The sequence below is a fragment of the Carettochelys insculpta genome, chromosome 32 (assembly GCF_033958435.1).
Source record: "Carettochelys insculpta isolate YL-2023 chromosome 32, ASM3395843v1, whole genome shotgun sequence".
Lineage (NCBI taxonomy): Eukaryota > Metazoa > Chordata > Testudines > Carettochelyidae > Carettochelys > Carettochelys insculpta.
In genome coordinates this window covers 85,017-97,275 of record NC_134168.1, presented here as the reverse complement: position 1 = coordinate 97,275, position 12,259 = coordinate 85,017, and the positions used below count along the sequence as shown (strand labels likewise).

At 49.8% G+C, this 12,259-nt stretch overlaps 1 protein-coding gene across 5 annotated transcripts in view; it reads left to right on the top strand.

The window, feature by feature from the left end:
• LOC142005049 (olfactory receptor 10A4-like) overlaps window positions 1–10,617 on the top strand; it is a 42,043-nt gene extending 31,426 nt beyond the window's left edge. For all 5 annotated transcript variants that reach the window (XR_012643058.1, XM_074982729.1, XM_074982730.1 and 2 more), the window contains one exon: window positions 9,909–10,617. The gene's annotated coding sequence lies outside the window, so the exon portion shown is untranslated. The remainder of the gene's footprint in view (window positions 1–9,908) is intronic.
• Window positions 10,618–12,259: the final 1,642 nt, after the last annotated feature.

Here is a 12,259-nt window from a genome sequence, read left to right as displayed (position 1 = left end):
ATGGAGATTTCACCACCTTTCTAGGCAATACATCACAGTGGTTCCCCACCCTCCTGGTGAAACAGTTTTCCTAATGTCTAACATGCACCTCCCACTCTTGTCCCTTGTTCTGCCATCTCACTACTGAGAACAGCCTCTCTCCATCTTCTTTCGAGCCCCCTTCAGGAAGCTGAAGGCTGCTGCCAAATCCCCCCTCACTCTTCTCTTCTGCAACTTAAATAAACCCAGATCCCTCAGCCTCTTCTCATACGTCACGTGTTCCAGTCCCCTCATCATTTCGGTTGCTCTCTGTGGGACCTGCTCCAATGTATCCACATCCTTTCTATACTGTGGGGCCAGAACTGGATGCAATACTCCAGATGTGGACTCACCCTACCCTCTTCCCTGAGCTTAGTCTCACCTGCAAATGTGCTGAGGGTGCAATCCGTTCCCTCTTACAGACCATTAGTAAGGATGGTGAAAACTATCAGCCCCAGAACTGACCCGTGGCACAATCCACTAGAAACCGACCACCAAACAGACATTGAGCCATTTATCGCTACCTTTTGGGCCTGACCACCCAGCCAGCTTTCTCTCTACCTTACAGTCCCTGTATCCAATCCATACGTCCTTAACTTATGCACAAGAATTTTGTTCGTCAGGGTTGGTCCTGCTTGGAGCAGGGGCCTGGTCTTCATGAATTCCTGATTTCTCATCCAGCTCTAGTAGTCTATGACTCTATTGTTCTTCTGAATATTCTACAACAACTGAAAAAGCAGGTCTTTGCCCACAAAAACTTATGCTCCAAAATATCTGTTCATGTACAAGGTGCCACACGACTTCTTATTGTTCTCGAAGCTACAGACCAACACGGCTCCCTCTCTGATATTTTTCTCCTGTTCTTTTAAACCCAACTCACGGCCCTTTCAGAGTGGAAGAGTTGGTCCATGGCAGTCAAAGTCATAGCCTGGGCTTTCTGTCTCTTTACATGAGAAAATGTCCCTTCTGTGCTTCTGAATGGTCTACACCAGGGCTGAACAGAGCAGAGCACAGCTTTTGAGAAATGTTAGGCTGAGGCAAGAGGCAGGCATCACTCGTGCAATGGATAAGTGAGTGACAGGGACCAGGGTGAACGTGGGCAGTAGGTAACATAGGCCAGGGAAGGCACTGCCTGCCCAAAAAGACCATGGGAAGCCCACCCACTGAGTGACCAGAGGCAAGGCTGGGACAACACAGAAAACTCAGCACACACATACTCAGGACGCTGCCTGTGGTGTGTTAATATTTTATTTTATTTTATTTTTTGCAGAGCATTCAGGACACCAGTGTTGAAGGACAGGCAGGGGCACAACCCCTTTTGGGGCTGGGTTCTCTCTCAAATGTGACAGCAGTGCGCACAGTGACAGAGAGACGGCCGTGCTAGTCTATATACGATCTGCACAAAAAAGCCGTCCAGGAGCACTTTAAGGACGAACAAAATAATGTCTGAGGTGATGAGCTTCGTGGGACAGACCCACTTCTTCAGATCTGAAGCTCATCACCTCAGACATGATTTTGTTAGTCCTTAAAGTGCTACTGAACTGCTCTTTCTTTGTCAGTGTGCATTGATTTGTCTCCTGGCTCTGGCTGAGGAGTGGGGAGGTGTCTCCAAGCAGCTTTTTCACCTCCATGTCTGACCGACGTGCCTCCAGCTTCCATCCAGGGTACAGCCCACGATCCATTGTACACAGCCAAGCACTAAGGTACAGCCGCATTTGCTCCAATCCTTCAGACTGAGGCAAACTCCCACAAGCCCTTTCCCAAGCTTTCCAAAACTACAACCCCCAGCTAAGGAAGTGCACAAACAGATCGACAGAGCCAGACGGGTATCCAGAAGCCACAAGATACATGACAGGCCCAACAAGGAACATAACAGAGTATCACTGGCCATCACACACAACCCCCAGCTAAAACCTCTCCAGTGCATCACCGGTGATCTACCACTCATCCTGGACAATGGTCCTTCTCTCTCACAGAGCTTGGGAGGCAGGCCAGTCCTCGCCTACTGACAGCCTGCCAACCTGGAACAAATCCTCACCGGCAACTATAGACCACACCACAGAAACTCTAAATCTGGAACCAGTCCCTGCAACAAACCTCGCTGCCACCTCTGCCGACATATCTCCACCCCCGACACCATCACAGGACCCAATCACATCAACCACACCATCAGGTGCTCATTCATCTGCACATCTACTCATGTAATATAGGCCATTATGTGCCAGCAATGCCCCTCTGCCATATCCATTAGCCAAACTGACCAGGCTCGACATAAAAGAATAAATGGACACAGATCAGACATCAGGACGAGTAATGCACACAAGCCTGCCGGAGCACAATTCAGTCTCCCTGAACACTCGGTAACAGATTTAAAAGTCGCAGTCCTACAACAAAAAAATCTTCAAAACAGACTCGAAAGAGCAACTGCCGAGCTCCAATTCATCTGCAAATTTGACACCGTGAACAAAGAATTGAAGAGAGGTGGGGAGTGGCTGGTCAACCACAGAAACAGCTTCTCCTCTCTTGATGTTCACACCTCCACATTAGCTTCTGGACGGGGTCCCTATGACTGAATTCACCTCATCAACTCTGGACTCCCCCTTTTCCGGGAACCTGTATAATTAGACCTCTGGAATCTCCACGACACACATCTGACAAAGTGGGTCTTTGCCCCCTGTCTAAATGCTGGCAAAGAGTGAAGAGTCATTTGGTAGCTTTGACACATGTGCCTGGGCCAGGCAGAGGGATCCTGTCCCCCTCCCACACCCACAGGCCAGGCTGCAGCTGGAGCCCCAGAGCTCCCCACAGCAGGGGCTCAGGCCATTGTACCATGGCCCCATCACTGGTAGTGGACCAGCCTCAGTGTGCCCACCTGTCCCCAGAGCCCAGTCCCACCGTCCCTGAGTGCATCGCTCCTGGGGCAAAGCCCCCCTCAGTATCTAGGGCTGTGGTGGGGAGCTGGCCCGGAACCAGCCTCTACCCCTAACAGCCGGTTCTGGGATTGGGACTGGGACCAGATGGGGACTTGATCCGGCCCCTGAGGTCTTCAGGACACAGTGATGTTTGGCCCAGTGTTACAGATCAGCCCTGGACCCCACAGACCCACACTCAGACGCTGGGGCAGCTCCCACAGCTTTAGGGAACACGATGGGCCTTAGAGAAGCTCCTACCCCCCGGGTGAGCCTTCCCGGCAACTCCCCACAGAGCCTGTAAATAACAGCAGCTGTGAGTCTACGGGGGCAAGTGATGAAATCCCAGAACTCTGGGCGCCATGTTAGGAAATCGGTGTTTTTCCACCCGCTGGTCTGAGACCCAAGACTGGAAACAAAGCGTTCCTGCCCTGCGCTGAAGCTATAAATGGGAGGGACTCAGCTCCTCACTTCCTCTTTGCACTCCACACAAGAGCACTCCTGGAAAGAGCTGAGAAAAAAGGCTACACGGGGGGGAAGGGCTGGACCCGACTAAAGTGATCTCAGGCTGTCTATGGGCACCTGAAAAACCCAAACCGCAAATCAGCTGCAGCTCGTGCCTGGCCATTCTGCCAGTTTCCTGGTATCAGGAGTCAGGGTGAGAACCTGCTAATCCATAACCCGTCTAACTGGGGCCTTATGCTCACTGTGCCTCTTGGTGGGTTTGCCCGTTAACCTGCTTCGATCTGTTTGCTAGCCCAGAAAATCAACAGTTAGTAGCAAGTGAATGTGGGTGTAGTTTAACCTAAGCCGTGTGTCTCTACATGGAATATCGAGGGCAGAATCCCAGCCTGGTCGCACACCTGTGGCTAATCCTCTGCACGCAGAGGGAGAGGCAAAGCCGGTTACAAGCTCCTCTGGGTCGGTGCTTTGAGCAGGGCCGGGCAGGGCAGTCGCAGTTCCTAGGCAGGGAGCTGGAGCTTTTCCTTCCTTGGTTACCACCAGAGCTGCTCAGAGACTCTGTGTGTAACTGCAGCTGGGCGTGTCCCTGCCTGAGCGAACACAAAAGAGGACTGGAATGTTGGTCCTGTGGCAGCTCAGGGGTCTTCTTAGCCTCCGTTTGGCACCAGAGAATTCAGACTGAACTGGGAGATTTATCTCCCAATTGGTTTCTCCTTGTGAGTATTTCAATTTTCCTCTTTTTGTAAAATAGACCTGCCAGTGGTCCTTGTTTTCTGTTATTCTAGGAGCTCTGCTCAGCTCACAAATCCCATCGACAGCAAGGTGTCTTGTGGCACCTGATAGACTAACAGATGTTTTGGAGCATGAGCTTTCCTGGGCAAAGACCTGTTCTGTGGCTCATCCTTATCCTCCAAAATATCTGTTAGTCTATAAGGTGCCCCAAGAGTTCTTGTTGTTCTCAAACCTACAGACTAACACGACTCCCTCTGAAATACTTATCCCACGAACAGAGATTTCATTTGGGATCAAAAGGACTCTCTGAATTAATTTCCATTCAGATGAGACTTTCCCTTTCTTCTATTGCTTTTTCTTAGGGATCAGGAATTCTTTGGACTCTGTTATTTCCAGTTTGGAAGCAGTTCTTTTCCATGCAAGGGAATGACAACAAAATAGCCCAAGATGAGTAATAAAGCCCAGCCAGGCAGTAGGAACGCAGAGCTCCATTTCCTGTGGGCAGTGAGGACTACCAATGGGAGGAATAACTGGAAAATATATGACACAGATTTTTATCTTCGCTCAGAATATCTGAAGGAAGGGTGAGGACGAGGGTGCAGCTGGCACTAGATGATCGATGGGAAAGGTAACACAGCACAGTGACAATGAAGTAATCAGATTTAGAAAAGATGAAGACCTGCTCCAGCATGTGCCAAGTCTGAAAGAACATCACTGCTTGTCCAGCCCCAGGGGAAAGAGAAAAAGTTCAGTAGTTCATGGCAAAACATGCAGAATAAGGAGGAACACACGGATATCCAGTTTAGAACATGGAGGATCATATCCAAGGTCCATATACTGCAGTGTCCTTTCTTCTGACAGTGGACAGTGCTCGGTGCCCCAGAAGGAATGATAGAACAGGTGATCATCAAGGGTTCAGCTACACTACGAACTAACTTCAAAGCTAACTTTGAAGTTGTGCACTTCTCTAAATTGTCCACAGAGAGTCTACACACATTTTCCACGACTTCACAGTTAACTTCGATGTAGGGAGCCCAACTTTGAAGTCTGAAGTAGGGTGTGTGTAGATGCTCTACTTCAAAGTAGCTTACAAAGTTACAAAGTAAGCAAATTTGATGTTATTTTTGTCGAGTAGACACAACCCAAGTGATCCATTTCCTCTCACCCATTCCCAGCTCTGGGAAAGACTGATTTCCATCCGAGCTATTCTCCATGAATCAATCCAGTTTATTTGTTATCGGTGTGTGCACTCCATTATTCACCACATGTGTTTCTTTGCTTGTAGAATTGTTCCAACAAATACAATGGTCTTTCTTCTGTGTGTGTGTGTGTGTGTGTGTGTGTGTGTTTTCTAGATTTCTATTTGCACTTCTCTCAGTGATCCTTTTCCGCTCGTGGGGAAGCCAGAGCTGGATCACGTGCATTATAAGTCAGTGGTTATAGCACCAGGCGATAAGGACTTATCAACAAGTGATACAGGGAAAAACAAGCAGGTGATTGCAGATTTACGGACTCTGATACCTTTGTATTAACATCACGGCTCAGCTACTTCTCTTTAAACATGTATCCATTTTCTTGTTCATAGCATTTGGAGACATAACAGCCTCTCTCTCACACAAACGCACACGCTCACTCTCTGTCTCTCTATGTTATCTCCTTTTGTTGCTCCCTCCTGTTTTCTCTGGGTCTATTTTCATTTTATTTCTCTCTTGAGGAATTTTCGATTTTACGGGGCTCTTAGAAGACACAGGGGTAAATTACAGTTAAATAACAACACTGAGCACTGAGACCCAGGACTGGTGGCTGGAAGGAAATGGATGGGACCACAGGAAACCTGGCTACAACCACGACAAGGGGTCATCCAGCTTCATAAAATCACACCGGGTTATGGATTTTGCCGACTGAAAGAGTTTGGGATTCTAGAGGTTTGACCTGCACTTCACCTGGGCCATGAAATTCCCAGCTGCAGTCGACCCAAAGGCAAAATGAGCACCTGGGCTAAAAATAGCAGTGTAGCCTTCGCAGACCAGGCGACGTGCCCAAGCCCAAGCCAATCTGAGAGCTCAGATAGGGACACAGTGCCTGTCCCACACTGCTGCTTGTGCTGCCCTGTTCTCACCACTGCTATTTTCAACCCCTCGTTTGCTGATCTGCCCAAGCTGGGAACTTAACCTCCTGGCTGCAGGGCTAGTGGGTAACTCAAAATAGCTTCCACTGCCCAGTGGGGGATTTTTCATATGTCTTCTCCATTTGGAGAGATGACAGGACCACGACGAAGCTATTTCCAATGCCCGTGTTTGAACTCGGAATAGCTCTCGTTTGCAAGCCAACGATTTCTGAGTTTTGTCTTCTCCAAGTCTCACTGCGGCACAGATACCAGAAAGATGTGTGGGAATCCCAGCCCCACCGTGGGATTTCAAGTGCAGCAGGGGTTGAGGGAAAGAGAAGGGACATGAGTGTAATTCACTGGGTTCCTGTGCTCTTGTTCTGACCATATTGGAAGCTCAGCCTGTGTCTTCCTTTGACTCTTGACAACTTCATTGTTGCAGTGGAGAGAAGTTGTGAGGTGAGGTTTCTGCCAGTACAGCTGACAGCACAGCCTGACCTTGCGCGCTCCATCAGTACTTCATGGTTTTCTTTTTGCAGATACGCACCATGGAGAAAGCAGAAGGAAGAAATCAAACAGTCATCGTGGAATTCATCCTCTTGGGATTTGGGAATGGCCCTGAGCTGCAGCCCCTTCTCTTTCTGCTGTTTCTGGTGACCTACATTGCAACTGTGGCTGGGAATGGCCTCATCATTGCACTGGTCGTGTGTGATCAGCAGCTTCACACCCCCATGTACTACTTACTAGGGAACTTGTCCTTCCTGGAGATCATTTACACCTCCACCTTCTTGCCCAGGCTGCTGGCCAGTCTCCTGACTAGGGACGCACCCATTCCTGTTAAGGCTTGTATTGTGCAATTGTGTTCCTTTGGTTGCTTGTCCACTGTAGAACCTGTGCTACTGGCGGTCATGTCTTACGACCGGTATTTAGCGATATGCCATCCCCTGCGTTACCCTGCTCTGATGAACGGCCGGGTGTGTGGCCAGCTAGTGGCAGGGTCCTGGATCATCAGCTTTGGGTTCACCATTATAGCAAACACTTTCTTGTGGGAAATGCCATTCTGTGGTTCCAAAGAAATTGACCATTTCTTTTGTGATTATGCACCCATCATAAAGCTGTCCTGTGAGGACACCCGCACTGTGGAACTGCTGACAACTGTTGTTGCTGCCATTGGGTCACTTGCACACTTGCTGCTGACTCTGACGTTCTACAGTTGTACCATCGCCGCCATCCTGAGAATCCCGTCCACCACCGGGAGGCAAAAGGCCTTTTCCACCTGTTCCTGTCACCTCTTTGTGCTGACCGTTTTCTATGTGTGCGTGATCAGTGTCTATGTGGTTCCAACAGCCAACGTGCCCAAGGCCCTACACAAAACATTCTCTGTCTTCTACATCGTCCTGACTCCCCTGATCAACCCTATCATCTACTGCCTCAGGAACAAGGAGGTCCAACAGTCCCTGCGGAAAGGGATTCGTAAAGTGGTTACTTTCAGAAACCAATTGTCATGAGTGAATGTCTGTAATGGGGTAAAACCAGGGAGGGGGGTTCTCTGTAGGGGTTCTCTGTTGCTGTTTCAATATTTTGGAATTTTCTTTTTCCAGATTTTTTTCAGTGTCTGCCTCTGGGGGAAAAGGACCATTTGCATCCTTAATAACAGCTTTACCCCCTTTTCTTTCTTTCTCTCTTTCTTGGGATTCTTCTGTCCCAGGCACAGGATTCTGCACTTCTCCTTGTTGAACCTCATCAGATTTCTATTGGCCCAATCCTTCCATTTATCCAGCTCACTCTGGATCCTATGTCTGCTCTCAAACTTATTTACCTCTCTCCTTGCTTGGTGTCATCCACAGACTTTCTGAGGGTGCAATCCCATCCCTCATCCAAGTCATTAATAAAGGTGTTGAACAACAGTGGCCCCAGAACCGAACCTTGGGACACTCTGCTTGAAACCAACCACCATCCAGATATTATGCCATTGAGCACTGTCTGTTGGGCCTGACCATCAGGCCAGCTTTCTATCTCTCTTATAGTCCATGGATCCAATTCATACCTGATCAACTTATGAGCAAGAATGTTGTGGGAGATTGTAACAGAAGCTTTGCTGAACTCAAGGTACATCACATCCACTGACTTCCTCATGTCCACAGAGCCATAGAAGATCGTCAGATTGGTCAGACAGAACTTGTCACTGGTGAATCCATGTTGACTACTTTCAATCACTTGTCCCTCATTCACGTGCTCCAAAATGGATTCCTTGAGGATCCCCTCTGCTATTTTCCCAGGTACTGAGGTAAGGCTGACCTGTCTAAAGGTCCCTGGATTTTCCTTCTTTCCATTTTTGCTTGAGACCTTACACTGAAAGCCTTGGTGAATAACTGAAATGGTCTCAGAAAACGCTAAAGGATCTATCCATGCTCTAGATAAGTGGCTTTTGGCAGAAATGGAAGGAGCCACTTATATTTAGCTTATAGAAGTAAACTGTAGGCAATAACTTATGAGCAGTCTAGACATTAAGACAATTGAAATACACAGATTAATTAATCATGGAAACAATTTCCAGTGGTTCATGGTGGATTCTCCATCATTGGCAAGTTTCAAAACAAGATTGGATTTGCTTCAAATTCTGCTCTAACTCAAAAGGAATTGTTTTGGGGGACATTCACTGGCCAATGCTCTACAGGTGATCCAGCTAGATGATTGAACTGGGCCTTTTTGGCATTGGGATCTGTGAATTTTCTCTAACGAAAGATGTGTTAGTTCTCTGAACAGTATCCTCATTTTCAGTTCCACTTGCTGGGTTACATTCAGGAATCAATTGAGACTCTGCAGGTGGGATTACTTTATAATCCCTTAATGTCCTTAGAATGTTTGAATCTTGGACAAGTTCACTCGGGACAATACAAACCATTGTCCTTGTCATTTCCTTTGGTTTATCTGAAAATCTCAGGGGTAAAGAATTATGGAAAACTTCTCAAAGAAGATGGTAGATGTGATATAGATATTAATGAATGTGCTGGAATGTTTAATTAGTGCTACTTTTTGGTGTTTTTAATTCGCTGATGAGTCATTCTGCACCTAAATTTCCATAAATGCTCAAAATACATTCATACCTTCCCAGGCTAAAATTACTGAGTGTTAAATGAAGGAATGGTGAGGAACAGGTCAGACTACATTGGGAGTCACTAGTTCTCCACCTATTGACCTCACACATGTCCTGGGCCTTGAACCATAGACAGGGCATTTCTTATCATGTACATTGGGAAATATGCCAAAGCTACCAAATTGCCATGACACGTTTTATCAATATGTGGACAGCCGCAAAGGGACCCGGATTCATACGTGTAAAAGTCCAGCTTAATATTCCCAGCCCCTTTAGCTAACCTGTTTGCAACAACTGGGGAACAGGGGATTTAAACTCACACAAGAATAGTTCAGTGGACTCCAAAGTTTCTTATTCCCCAGGGGAAGGATGGTTTGCAATTAGGCCCTCTGGGTATTAATTAACAGCAACATTAATTGTGTCATGGCCCCTGAAATACTGCTAGAAAATTGCAAGAAATTTTCAGAGCCATGGGCCAAGCTGTTCCCTGGTGTAACCTCCTCTTGTCAGTGTGGTGACACCAGGGCTTTGCCTGAGCCAGCGTGTGCAAAAAAATATGACGTCTGACTTTTGCTGTTTTCAGTTGCATGTTGATGTCCTCTGGCGCCTCTGGTCGTCCCAGGCACAGTGATGCAGATTCAATTCTGCGCTGAAGAAGGATTTCCATGAAGCAAACCACTCACTGCACGCTAATGTTCTGTGGCAACAGCCTGATAAACAAGAGGAGAACAGGGCTGGCCAATGCCACTGAAGTTTATCCCTTTCGTTCGTTAAACCAGCCGAGCTTATTTGCCCTTTGCCTTCTATAAAAACCAAACACAGAGGGGTATTTAAAGAGTGGGGTCCCAGTAAAAGGGAGGGCCAGAGCTGACAAGGTCTATTCAGTCAGAGTGGAAATGGCCCATTGTCAGTCGTGTGTATCAAAAGAGGAAAAACCAGGTCAGATCAGATAGGGGTAAGTGGCCCATTGTCAGAGTCTAAATGGGAGATATTAACACCCAGGGCAGAGACGCTGCTTTTGAAAGGGGCCGGCCACTCCCAGTCTCTGTTTCATCCTTGGTTGATGGAGTCAAATTTACGAATAAATTACAGCTCAGAAATTTCTCTCTCCATTTGATTTGTGAAATGACTTTGTTTTCGGACTGCTACTTTTAAATCTGCCACTGAGTGTCCAGGGAGATGGAAGTGTCTCCCACCGGCTTCTGTCCATTACCCTTCCTGATGTCTGAGCTGTGTCCATCTATTCTTTTACGGAGAGACTGTCCAGTCTGGCCAGTGTAAATGGCAGTGGGGCATTGCTGGCACACGATGGCAGATATTCTATTCGTCGCTGTGCAGGTGAGGGAGTCCCTGGTGGTGTGGTTGATGTTAGGTGCTGTGATGGTGTCACTGGGGTAGATCTGTGAGCAGAGCTGGCAGTGAGGTTTGTTGCAGGGATCGGTTCCAGGGTTAGAGTTACTGTGTTGTGATCTGTCGTTGCTGGGGACGTACTGTCTGGCCCAGTGCCTGGTCACTCCCTTGATGAATCACAAGGAGTGGGCATGACGCTCAGAAAAGCAAACGAGATTGGCTTCCTCGCCAGTGCATCACAGCTGGGGCCAAGACTGCCGCACCCCCACCGGCCGGGTGGACCTGAGGTTGGAAGCAGCCACAGCACAGCCCCAGCTGCACAGCTGCTCGGTCCCCTCTCCCCACAGCTGGGGCTGGTCCCTCCCCTCTGGGCGTTCAGGCTACAGGGGGGCCAGAGCCAGCGCCAGTGAGGTGAGGTGGGGGCGGACCCATCTCTGGGGAGGCAGCCGAGCCAAGGCCACCCCAGGTCCTCACCACAGCCCCTGCTCTGGGGAGAGAGGTTGAGCTCAGCTGCATGGTGCTCCGGGGGTAGCAAGCCCCATCTTCAGGAGGGGGAGGGACTGCAATGGAGGGTGGGGGGACCTGTCACAGCCACCGCAGCACCCCTGAGAGCTGAGACTGGCCAGAATGGCACATTCTCCTCACCAAGGAGTTCAGGCGAATTCACTGGTGGGGATCAGCCCTGCCCTCATGGCTCCCTGACTCCCCTGGAGCTGGAGGCAGGACCCCAGATCAGCTCTGGGCTGGGCGCACGGCCCCCTGACACAGCCTTTGGCCAAGGTCAACCCACACGTCATCACCTCACTTGCCACCAGAGCAGGGACTGCAGCTGGCCAACACGACCCCAACCACCCCCACTTTCTTGGATCACTCTGTGGCCGTGTCCAGCACCACGGATCAGCCCCAGCCCTCACGACCTCCCCGGCCTCCTAGCCCAGAGCTGGGGCAGAGGCCACCCCCACAACCCAGTGCTGCAGCTGGTTCCCCCCATCCCCCAGAGCTGGGGAGCTCCCCCAGCTAACATTGGGATGGGGCCCAGTTCTGCGGCCTGGCCCTGGACCCCATGTTGCCCCCTGTTCTGCACCAGAGCTGGGGTCTGGGCCAGGAAAGCCACCTCAGATCACCTCAGCCCCGGGCAGAGAACCATGGCCCAGTCCTAACCCCCAGGTGCCACCAACCCCAGTCCTGTGGCTGAGGCCTGACATCCCCAAAGGGGGGCTGAGGTTGTCCACCCACACTCCAGTTCAACCTGGGCCTGGGACCAGCATCATGGGCTGCCCCACCCCTCTCCGCCAGGGATCCAGACTCCCCACGACCTGTGTAAAGGCCCCTCCACTCCAAGAGCTAAAGTGGGCTGAAGAAGGCAGCCCCACCCAGAACTTCTCCCCAGGAACTGCAGCAGGGGTTCCCCCCACCCTGGGGAGATGCCAGGGCCAAGCAGCACCGCCCTGACTGCCCACGGACCAGCCTGCACCCCTTCCCCATTCTCAGCAATGCCCAGCCCCTCCTCCCTCTCCCTGGTGGGAACTGTGGACAGGGACTGCCCCCCCTCCACCTTCTCCCCCCCGCCTGCCAGGGACACCG